General features: G+C 39.4%; 2 pseudogenes; one reads left to right on the top strand and one right to left on the bottom strand.

The window, feature by feature from the left end:
• The first annotated feature begins 5,487 nt into the window (after window positions 1–5,487).
• On the top strand, window positions 5,488–6,842 carry LOC149220179 (E3 ubiquitin-protein ligase RING1-like; annotated as a pseudogene).
• Window positions 6,843–7,397: 555 nt separating this feature from the next.
• On the bottom strand, window positions 7,398–9,259 carry LOC149220178 (uncharacterized; annotated as a pseudogene).
• Window positions 9,260–10,059: the final 800 nt, after the last annotated feature.

Raw genomic sequence — 10,059 nt, 5'->3', positions numbered from 1 at the left:
GAGAGGAATCCAAGACAAATATCAATTGTCATAAATAAGATGAACCATGTGGAGTTTGGTCCTAGTTGCAAATTTTAGTGCTCCCTCTCAACTAGGGAGAACTCCATTTGCTAATCCATCTGCCAATCTGTACTATCTCTACCATCAATGCATCGCCCTGCTCTGCTCTAATCTACTGAACTATGAAGAAGAAGAAGTGATAGAGAATGTAACATACCATTCTCTACTGACTGGAAGTCAATCCCAATCAAAGGAGAGTGTGTCATACCACTCTTACTGACCTGAAGTCAGTTCCAATCAAAAGAGAGTGTCTCATACCACTCTTACTGACTCAAAGTTAGTTCCAATTGGTCCTAGATCAATATCAGTCATCTTAGCATAGGGAGTATGGTAGTACATGATGCATCCATCGATAGTACTATGGTCCCTATCCTCATTTCCATATTCATTGGCCAGATGAGCGGCACTTCCCATGGGTCCCAAACTGCATGTGTAGGATGTCTTAGCAGGAGAAGGATGAACCACTCATCCTTCCTACATGTTGCCAAGGGGTATCGCAAGGGAACGCTGAACCACTCATCGTATACACAGAAAACCACTAGGGGAAGGCTCAACCACTCATGTTATGGTTCCTTATTTCTCCAAGAAGTACCCCAAGCCCCTCGGAGCTCCCAGAGCTCAATGTCCATCTCATACAGGATCCTCATAAGAGGGTCTCTCCACAACAGGGAGTCATTCTCGGAAGGCCAAGAATTTGACCTTCTCAAGGGGCTTTGTCAAAATATCGATGACCTTCTCATCAATACCAATGTGATGGATCCTTATTACTTGTCGTTCTACCATATCCCTGATAAATTGGTACCTAATATCTATACCCTTGGAGCGATCATGAAACATGAGATTCTCTGATAATTAGATCCCACTCTGCTTGTCACGGAGAATCACGGTGATATCCAACACATGTCCAAATAGTTCACTGAAGAGCTTCCTCAACCAGAGAACTTCACAAGAGGCCATACTAGCAATTATGTATTTGGCCTCGGTGGTGCTCAAGGCAACCGATTTTTTCTTCCTGCTCATCCAAGATATAGAAGAAAAACCCAAAGAAAAACAACATCCAAAAGTTCTCTTGTGATCCACCATAGTGCCGGCTCAATCAACATTATAATAACCATGCAACCTCACATATCCCACAGTGTATCTCAGTCCATGAGTGATTGTGCCCTAAAGATATCTCAAAAGATTCGTGGCACCAATCTAATGTACATTATGAGGCTCAGTCATATATTGGATCAATGTGTTAACTACAAAACATATGGCCAGACAAGATTTCACCAAGAACATCAATGCTCCTATGAGTTGACAATAGTCAAAAGCATTTCCCAGTTCAGGTCTAGTAGCACTACCACACAACTTCTTAAAGTTAAGTTCCGTCAGAGTAGTCACAGGCTTGCAGTCCAGCATCCCAAATATTTCCAATATCTTCACAACATATTTTCCTTGAGAGAGGAAAATTTCACCTTTCTTTTGGCAGACCTCCAACCCTAGGAAATAGTGCATCAATCCTAGGTCCTTCATCTCAAATTCAGAAGCCAACTCTCTCTTACATTTGTGAATGCGAGGATCTGCACTTCCATCAGCTCCATGCTTGATTTTTTATAGCCACTTAGAGGTGACAACCAATTTGTCCTGGGGTCTAGGGACCACTTCCCATACATCATTATTCATAATTGACTTGTATTCTTCATTCATAGCATCCTTCCATACTTTATGCTTCATGAATTCTTTTAATGATGAAGTCTCATTTTGAATGATAGTGCTCATGCCAGTCAAATATCCTTGATATATGTTCAACTTCTTGCTTTCACGTAAATTCCCCATTGCTACAATGTGTCTCTTGGCATCTTCGAGAGTATCCCTAAGCCATGAGGCTCTCCTTTTGGAGGAGGAAGGCTCATGAGGGAGTGGATCTATAGGATACATAGGTCCATCAACATCAAGCATCTTTTCGTCCTCTTTTTCACCTTGATTTACCGTGTTAACTTCTTTTTCCTTCCTTAGGATAGTAAGGTTGTTTATCTTCCCGAGGGCCATATCTTCGTCGAAGGTGACATCATGAATTATCTCAACTTACTTTTGACCAACCACATAAATTATATATCCCTTATAATTTTCACTATAGCCCACAAAGATTCCTTTCTTCCCAGATGCACCCAATTTGGTTCTTCTCTCTTTCGGCACATGAAAATATATGGGACTTCTAAAAATTCTAAAATGAGAGACATCGGGTTTCTTACCAATGAACATTTCTTCAGGAGTATTGGAGTCCAATGCTTGATGAGGGCATCAGTTTTGAATAGACATAGTGGTATTTGTAGTTTCAGCCCATAGGAACTTCGGAAGGCCTTAATCATGAAGCATGGAATGAACTGCTTCTACAATAGAGCATTTCTTCCTTTCAGCCACACCATTCTGCTCAGGAGTGTATGGTGTTGTAGTCTCCCTCTTAATTCCAACTTCTATGCAATAATCTTGGAATTCATTGGATTCGTACTCGGTCCCATTATTAGTCCTCAATATCTTGATTTTCTTCTTGGACTATTTTTCGATCAAGGCTTTGAAGTGTCGGAACCAGGTGAACATTTCATCCTTCTTCGTCAAGAAGTAGATCTAGGTCTTGCTCGAATAATCTGTTGTAAAGGTGATATAATATAAGTATCCTCCCATAGACTTTACGGGCATCATACCAGATATCTAAGAGTGGATCATTTGCAATATATCTGTGGTCTTGTTATTACTTGAGGGGAATGGTCCCGTTGTAAGTTTTCCTTCGGCACATCTTGGATATACACCTTCATGCACTACTTTGAACTCTGATGTACCTGTCACCATCTGTCTCACATTGGGTAGGGCCTTGTAATGAATATGGGCAAACCTCGGGTGCCATAGTTCAGATTGTAGGGATGTGTCGCAAGACATGGCTCCCAATGGGCTTCCTCCAAATTCATACATAGTGTCAACCCTGAACCCAAGAGTAAAAGTAGCTTTAAAATTTATTTTCCAAACACGTAAATTTCCATTGATGAATTCCACCTTGAATCCTTTGTCCTCCATAGTTGAATTGGACACCAGGTTCTTCTTGAGATAAGGTACATATAGTACTTCTTGCAAATCAATAGTGTTACCTTGATTAAATTGAAGGGTAACATTCCCTACTCCCTTGATGGGATATGTGGCATCGTCTCCAAGGATGATCTCCAAGTTTGTCTCCTTTTCTATGACATTAGAGAGGGCTTCCTTGTATCTGGTGAAGTGCCTTGAGGCACCACTATCAATCAGGCAATTTCCCAAAGTGTTTGGACGAGAGGTAATGGAGAGGGTCGATATAAGATAGTACTCATTTTTCTTATTATTAATAACATTTGATTCTTCATACCTGGAATTCCTTGATTTCTTGGAGGTTCGACCATTTCCTTGATGTCCTACATTCCTTTTTCCTTTTCCATTGGACCTGCCATTCCTTTGATCATTGTTGTTGAAGTTGCCCCTAGAATGATTTTGATCATCATCATGCAATTTTTCCCTTCTATTCGGACACTCCCTTGCATAGTGGCCGAACTTATTGCAAACAAAGAACCTGCCCTTCATTCCTCGCTTAGATCCAGGCTTTCCATGGAAATGACCTTTAGACCTTGCATTGTTTCTCCTTTTTGGCATGAGTGGAGAATGTAGTGGGGTTGCTTCTATTAGAAGGAATTTGTTGTGCCACGATTCTTGTTTCTTCTTGAATGCATCTCGACATCAATTCTTCAAACCCTAGAATTCGATCATTGTTGAGTATAGTGGTTTTAAATACATACCATTGAGGTGGGAGTCTCCAAGGTGGTGAGAGTAAGTTCCCTATCAGGAATGGCTTCTCCAATCGAGTGTAGATCATTCTTGATCTTAGTAATCTTCAAGAAATAGGATTGAATATCCTCTTCCTTTCCCTTCTTAATATCCTTCAACTTATTCTTGAGAAACAAGATTTAATTACATTACTAACCTTGGACATGCAAACCAACATGTCGTAGATCTCGTTGGAAGTATTCAATTTGGAGATGTAGGCCACCACATGCTTGTCAATGGAATCCTTGATAATCTTCTTTAATTTGAATTCAGCCCTATTGTACTTGGTCTTCATAGTTGGAGGTGCATTTGAAGGAGGTTGAGGGATTTTACCCTGCACATAGTCCATCACTTCTTTTTCTTCCAAGGTCAAATCAAGAGACATATTCCATCCATGATAGTCAAATTTATCATGGAGCTTGTCTTCAGCTGAGAAGTAGGATTAGGAACCCATTGAACCTTTTGTCCTTGTCCAACTATCTTTGGTGATTTCTCTTTCACTCTTGCTTGGGCCTTCTCTTCACCTCAACTCCGATACCATGTTAGTTTTAGGAAATAATGGCATGTTCTATACTTTAGAGAAATTTTACTTCAATTTCTTTATTAGCCTAGTATCAATATTCATATTAGCAATCACATCAACATGATAGAAAAATGTAGATAGAACATAAAAATTAATAATAGAAGATAAGCCAAGACAAGAGGACACAATATGTGGCACCAGCCAGGGATAAACCCCAATGTGAGGAAGCCCTTGATCATATCTTCTTTTAGTCTTCAATAATTCAATAGAGAGATAGTACAATTTAAAAATTTGATAATTTATAACAACAACAAAAGAGCCTAACGATAAAAGTCAACGATGGTCAACATGGCAAATTTGACCCTCAGCAAATCGATCAACTTCATTCAAATTTAGCCTCTAAACAACAAGATAAAACAACCCTCAAAACACTCAAAGTCAACCAATTCAAAGTCTGGTCAAACAACCCACCTGCGGTCAGCCCTAACTGCAGTCAACGTTGGTCAACAATCAACGTTTAGCCTCGATTTTTGTGCCCATAAATGTGACCTGCCCAAATAGAGATAGCCCTCAAAAAAACATAGTTAAAGGAGTTCAATGCATGCTGGTCAATGCTTGATCAAACTATCCAGAAATTTGGTCTCCTGAAATTTCGCCCTCTTGAAATTCCGTTCTCTTGAAATTTCGGCCTCCTAAAATTTTGCTCTCCTGAAATTTCGGATGTGTGGAGAGAGAGAGGCCCAGGAATCTGTACCCAATAAATGAGGAGAGAGAGATAGAATTATGAATATGAGTGTGTCCAAATGAGGCTAAGTCACCTTCTATTTATAGGAAACATTGAGGATGAATAGACGTGACTGTTGGGCTTGTGAGCCTACATAAGTTTGTTGGCCAACGTTGACAATTTGACCATAATCAAAATAAATTCATAACTTCATTTGTACATGTTAGAATCGAATGATATTTCGATCAATCCTACACCTCTTGGAGAGAGGAATCCAAGAAAAATATCAGATGTCATAAATAAGATGACCCGTTTAGAGTTTGGCCTTAGTTTCCAATCTTAACAGGTAAGGATGTCATCTAGAAGAGAAAGGCAGAGTTACTAGTGCCATCAATGGCAAAGGAGTATTAGAATTGATGCGTGGGAGGACGTTCTCATTTTCCCCCATTGCAATGGAAGCTTTGTCGAGGAAAAAGAGAGACCAACACCAAATGTTGGGTACCACCCATATACACCTAGGGTAGGGTAGGGGCAAGAGCAAGGGAGATTGCGATTCCAGCCACGACAAGCTAGACTAGGTCCTGCCAGGGGTTATTCTACAACTCTTACAACTGATCATGGCATAACCCAAATGATGGAATTCCTTGTTACTTTCTTCTAACATGGGAACGATGATGAAAACAAGAACAATATTGATACCAAAGATGAGGAGTAGAGAGGGAGAGGAGGAATGGTACGAATTTGGATCGATCCTAGTGGGTTCAATCTCATGATGTTTACTCATGGTCAAATGATGTAGAATTTGATGGGTATGGGTGGGGGAGTTTGTAGTTCTTTGTTGATGATAGCACAAGGGAGTGACCCACCACATTACCTGGTAAATTTGGGGATTGTTTCCTTGGGCTTGGCTTGGATCAGCTTATACAACAACTGGTAGAAAATGACCACAATAGGTATGGTACACCTCCTGCCTCCAAAGCTTCCATAGGAACAATGCCCACCATTAAAATTACCGAAGACCTTCTTGTTACCAATTCTACACAATGTGCAGTATGCAAGGATGAATTTGAAGTGGGCACCGAAGTAAGATAGATGCCCTGTAAACACATGTACCATTCTATTTGCATTTTTTCATGGCTTGAACAACATAATTTTTGTCCAATTTGTTGATATGAGATGCTCACAAATGACGTGGAGTATGAGCAGGCTTGCTCCCATGGGAAAATATCCCCTTGGGTTCAGAATTCTGGTGACACATCGGATGGGAAAGGTGGAAATATTGATGGGTTTTCTTCACGGGGTATAATGGGAACATCAAATAATAGTAATAATGAATCTTTTGGGCCTGAAATGAACTCTGGAAATACCATGGTCGGTACTAATATTATTGCCCCAAACTAATGAGAAGCTTTTGGTGGTGGTGCCACTGTTCTATTTCTTGCCCACGAAGAAATTAATTTCAATGGTAGTGGTAGTGAGATAATCATGAATTTCAAGGTCTCTCTTATAGGGCCATCCAGGGCTTCCTTTTCAAAAACTCAGCAAGCTCAAGCTAAAATAAGCTTTGGTCCTACAAATAGTGGAGAGACTGTTTCTAGCAAACCAGACGAGGGAAATGATTTTAAGGGGAACAACTTAGCTACTACGAGGGCAGAGGATGATGGTGATACCCTTATGTCTAAAGCAAGAGAGGGAGACTTAGACTGATGGTTTGTAATTTATATCATGCAAATGTGGCTAACTAGAGTTCAGCTTTTATAAAGGTATGATTTTCAGGTCATTCAACCATAAGTAATCATTTGGAAAGGGGCACTATATTCCTTCTTTCTCAAGATTGTTTTCACTCAAGAAATCTAGAACCTTCATATCAATACCAGAATATCAATTATGCCTATAAAATGCTCCAACACAATTGAACCTATTACCACTTTCATACTCTGCATACAACAAAGAATTCCACTATGATTGGAACCATCCCACATAAAAATCTAGGGATCCCAAGACCACATTGAGATACAAACATTTCTATTACCTGAACTTCAACCCAATATTTGTTTCATTTCTCTGCAACCTAATATTCTACCCACATTGTAGAAGTAAATTATAAATCCTGCAAGTTATGAATTCACATTTCAAAGGAGAAAGCATCCCCACCTAAGGTGATGTATAAAATCCCTTATGCCAAACATCCTTCCCATCCTAAGGGAAACCAAACTTCTTTTCTAGAAAGAATCCTATTGTAGCTAGCCATTTCCCTAGTTGTTATTGATAGATTGGATCCATTGTCAACCCTATAACTTTACCATCAATGGGGCCACCGGTTATAACCACAAGTTCCTCACTGAAATTAGCAAAGGCTAATGTTTTTGTAGTTCCACCAAGTTTATTCTCCTCAAAATTAGATAGCATAGGTGCATTTTTCAATACAAAAAGCAATGTATTAGCATCTATAATTCCCAAATCATACAAAGAATGTAAGAAGTTGTTCCCTATAGTTTGGAACATGTGTTGAAAAAAAAGCCTCTTTGGACCAACAACACTATATGGGAAAAACTGAGAAGATAATGGCATTACAACAACACTCAGTTGTACAAGCAACTATAGTGGTACAAGATTTTAACCAACTCCCCATAGTAGGGATCAACTGAGTGTACAAGAAACTGTAGTGGTACAGGATTTTTAACCAACTCCCCACATTAGGGATCAACTGAGTGTACAAGCAACTGTAGTGGTATAGGATTTGATAACCAACTCCCCACAATGGGGATCAACAACAATAATTCTAGTCATAGAGCCAACAATAATAGCTAAAACAAGATATCCATAGGGTTCTGGCACAGACCAAACATTCCCATCTTTTCAATCAGAAATTGGAAACAAACTCCACCAAAGTAGAGAGAAAATGCAATAGGCAAAAATAGTGGAATAATGTAATCCATGAGTGACCTAAGCAAATGTCGACCAAAGAATTTGTCAGAGATAGTGAAAATTGGCCACGTTAAAACAAAAATTACTTCCCACCAAATGTCAAAATGCTTCCACCAAGTCCAGTATACAAGTAGACAAGTAATTGTAGCATAAAAGGTGATTGCTCCCCAATGGCTCACCCATTCCTCTTTAGAAGCCTTATCAATGTTAGGCATATTATTAGCTAATGAGTCTTTCCAAATTGCCTTTGGCAATAATAAGCCAACAAGAGCACTTGGAACAAACATAAGCATTGCCTGGCAAGAATGTGCATACTAGTTCATAGCTAAATTTGACACTAGCAATCTCAAGAAAGAAAACACCACAAGTACAATTACTGCTAAAATTTGCCCCACTACATGCAACACCATACCTTTAAAGATACACCAAAGACCTGTGAGCTAGGAGAGACACATGAAATTGGAAGACATGGAAAATACAAGAGCAAGAAGAATAAAGATCATAGGAAAAACATGTAATATCCTGGCTATTTTCTTTGAATAAATAACCATAAACCATGAAAGATAGTTGAAGAAAATTGGCCGATCCTCTTGGGTGCTATTTTATGCAACCATGAGATCAACTCTTTCCTAAGCATTTCTTAACTAGAAGGAACTTGAAAGTGCTTTCAATAAGCTGATTAAGTTCTCCCCTCAAACTTGTATGCTTCTAGGCAAAATTTTATTTGGCTTGTCATATCTAGTGTGATAGAAATAACCTCTAATGATGAATATAATATCTAATCCCGGGATATCCCCATAGTCCTCAACAAATATTTGATAATATGTATCTCCAGTAATCATAGGAAAAATATCTTGTGTTGCATTGTGCATCATAAACTGTTCACTTGGTGTAGACCAAAGAAGGCCATGATCCAGGACCAGATTGACAAACTAAATCAAGTACTCCTGTGCCAAATGCTTCCACATTTATAAATGTTCTTATTTTTTCCTTCCATTTATGTGTCTTCATAAATCCATGAGATGCCAACAGAAAATCTCTTTTGCACCATTAAAAAGGAAAATAATTGGATGAGGTGGCACCTAACCAGAATCAATAATGAGACATAACACTCCCAACATGGATGCTACAGATGAGCCACAATCACCAGCTCCTAGAGAACCCAATGGATTGTCAAAATGACTATTGATGAGAATAGTTCGATATCAATGGTAGTGGTAGAGGGACAAGAGAATCCCCCGAAGGCATGTTTCGGCGCTCAAAGCCCAAGTTTTGACCGAATTTTATTGTAAAGCTCCACAAATTGTAGGCGTGGGCTGCGAAAGTATGATAGAGTCACAAGGTAGTCTACCCTAGTTTTGTAATGCAATGTTGGCTGGATAGACCTACCCATGGTCTGTGGACCATGGATTGTATAAATAAGAGCAAGGATCTATGTGTAAAAGAGAGATACGGATAAGGGAGAATGACAAGTCTAAGTGATTGAGTCACAAGTGGAAGGTGTGCCTTTGGGTTGTAGAGTAGGAGAAGGCTCTGCAGCTGAGTGTGCATAGGCCTAGTAGCCTGCAGCTGAGTGTGCAGGGCTGAGTCGAGTTTGTAACTGCGAAAGGAATTAATAAAGAGAAGTTTGTTATAATTTTTTGTATTTGTTCTTGGCTTAATGAATGATTGATATAACTTGCAATTATACTGTTTATTTACTACGGGCACCTATATGAATGGTTTATATTGTTAAGTATAACTTAACACATGCAAGTAGGCTAAAATAATCAGCTAACATTGGAATACTAGTAATATCATGGGTAATAACATAGAGCACAATGTTCAACCCCTTGGTAGGGCTACCTGAAGGCAGTATATCACGCTGCGAGGTAACGGAAAGTGTGTGTAGTGACTTGCACATAGGGTCAAACCACATACCACTGGAACTCATTAGACATCTCCAGGGTGTGGAAAACGGGTTCTAGCACCCTCCCATACTACATCGAGTGAGACC

The sequence above is a fragment of the Pinus tabuliformis genome, chromosome Q (assembly GCF_031772625.1).
Source record: "Pinus tabuliformis cultivar Carrire ecotype Pingquan chromosome Q, CPIR1, whole genome shotgun sequence".
Lineage (NCBI taxonomy): Eukaryota > Viridiplantae > Streptophyta > Pinopsida > Pinales > Pinaceae > Pinus > Pinus tabuliformis.
This window is presented reverse-complemented; position numbering and strand designations above follow the sequence as displayed.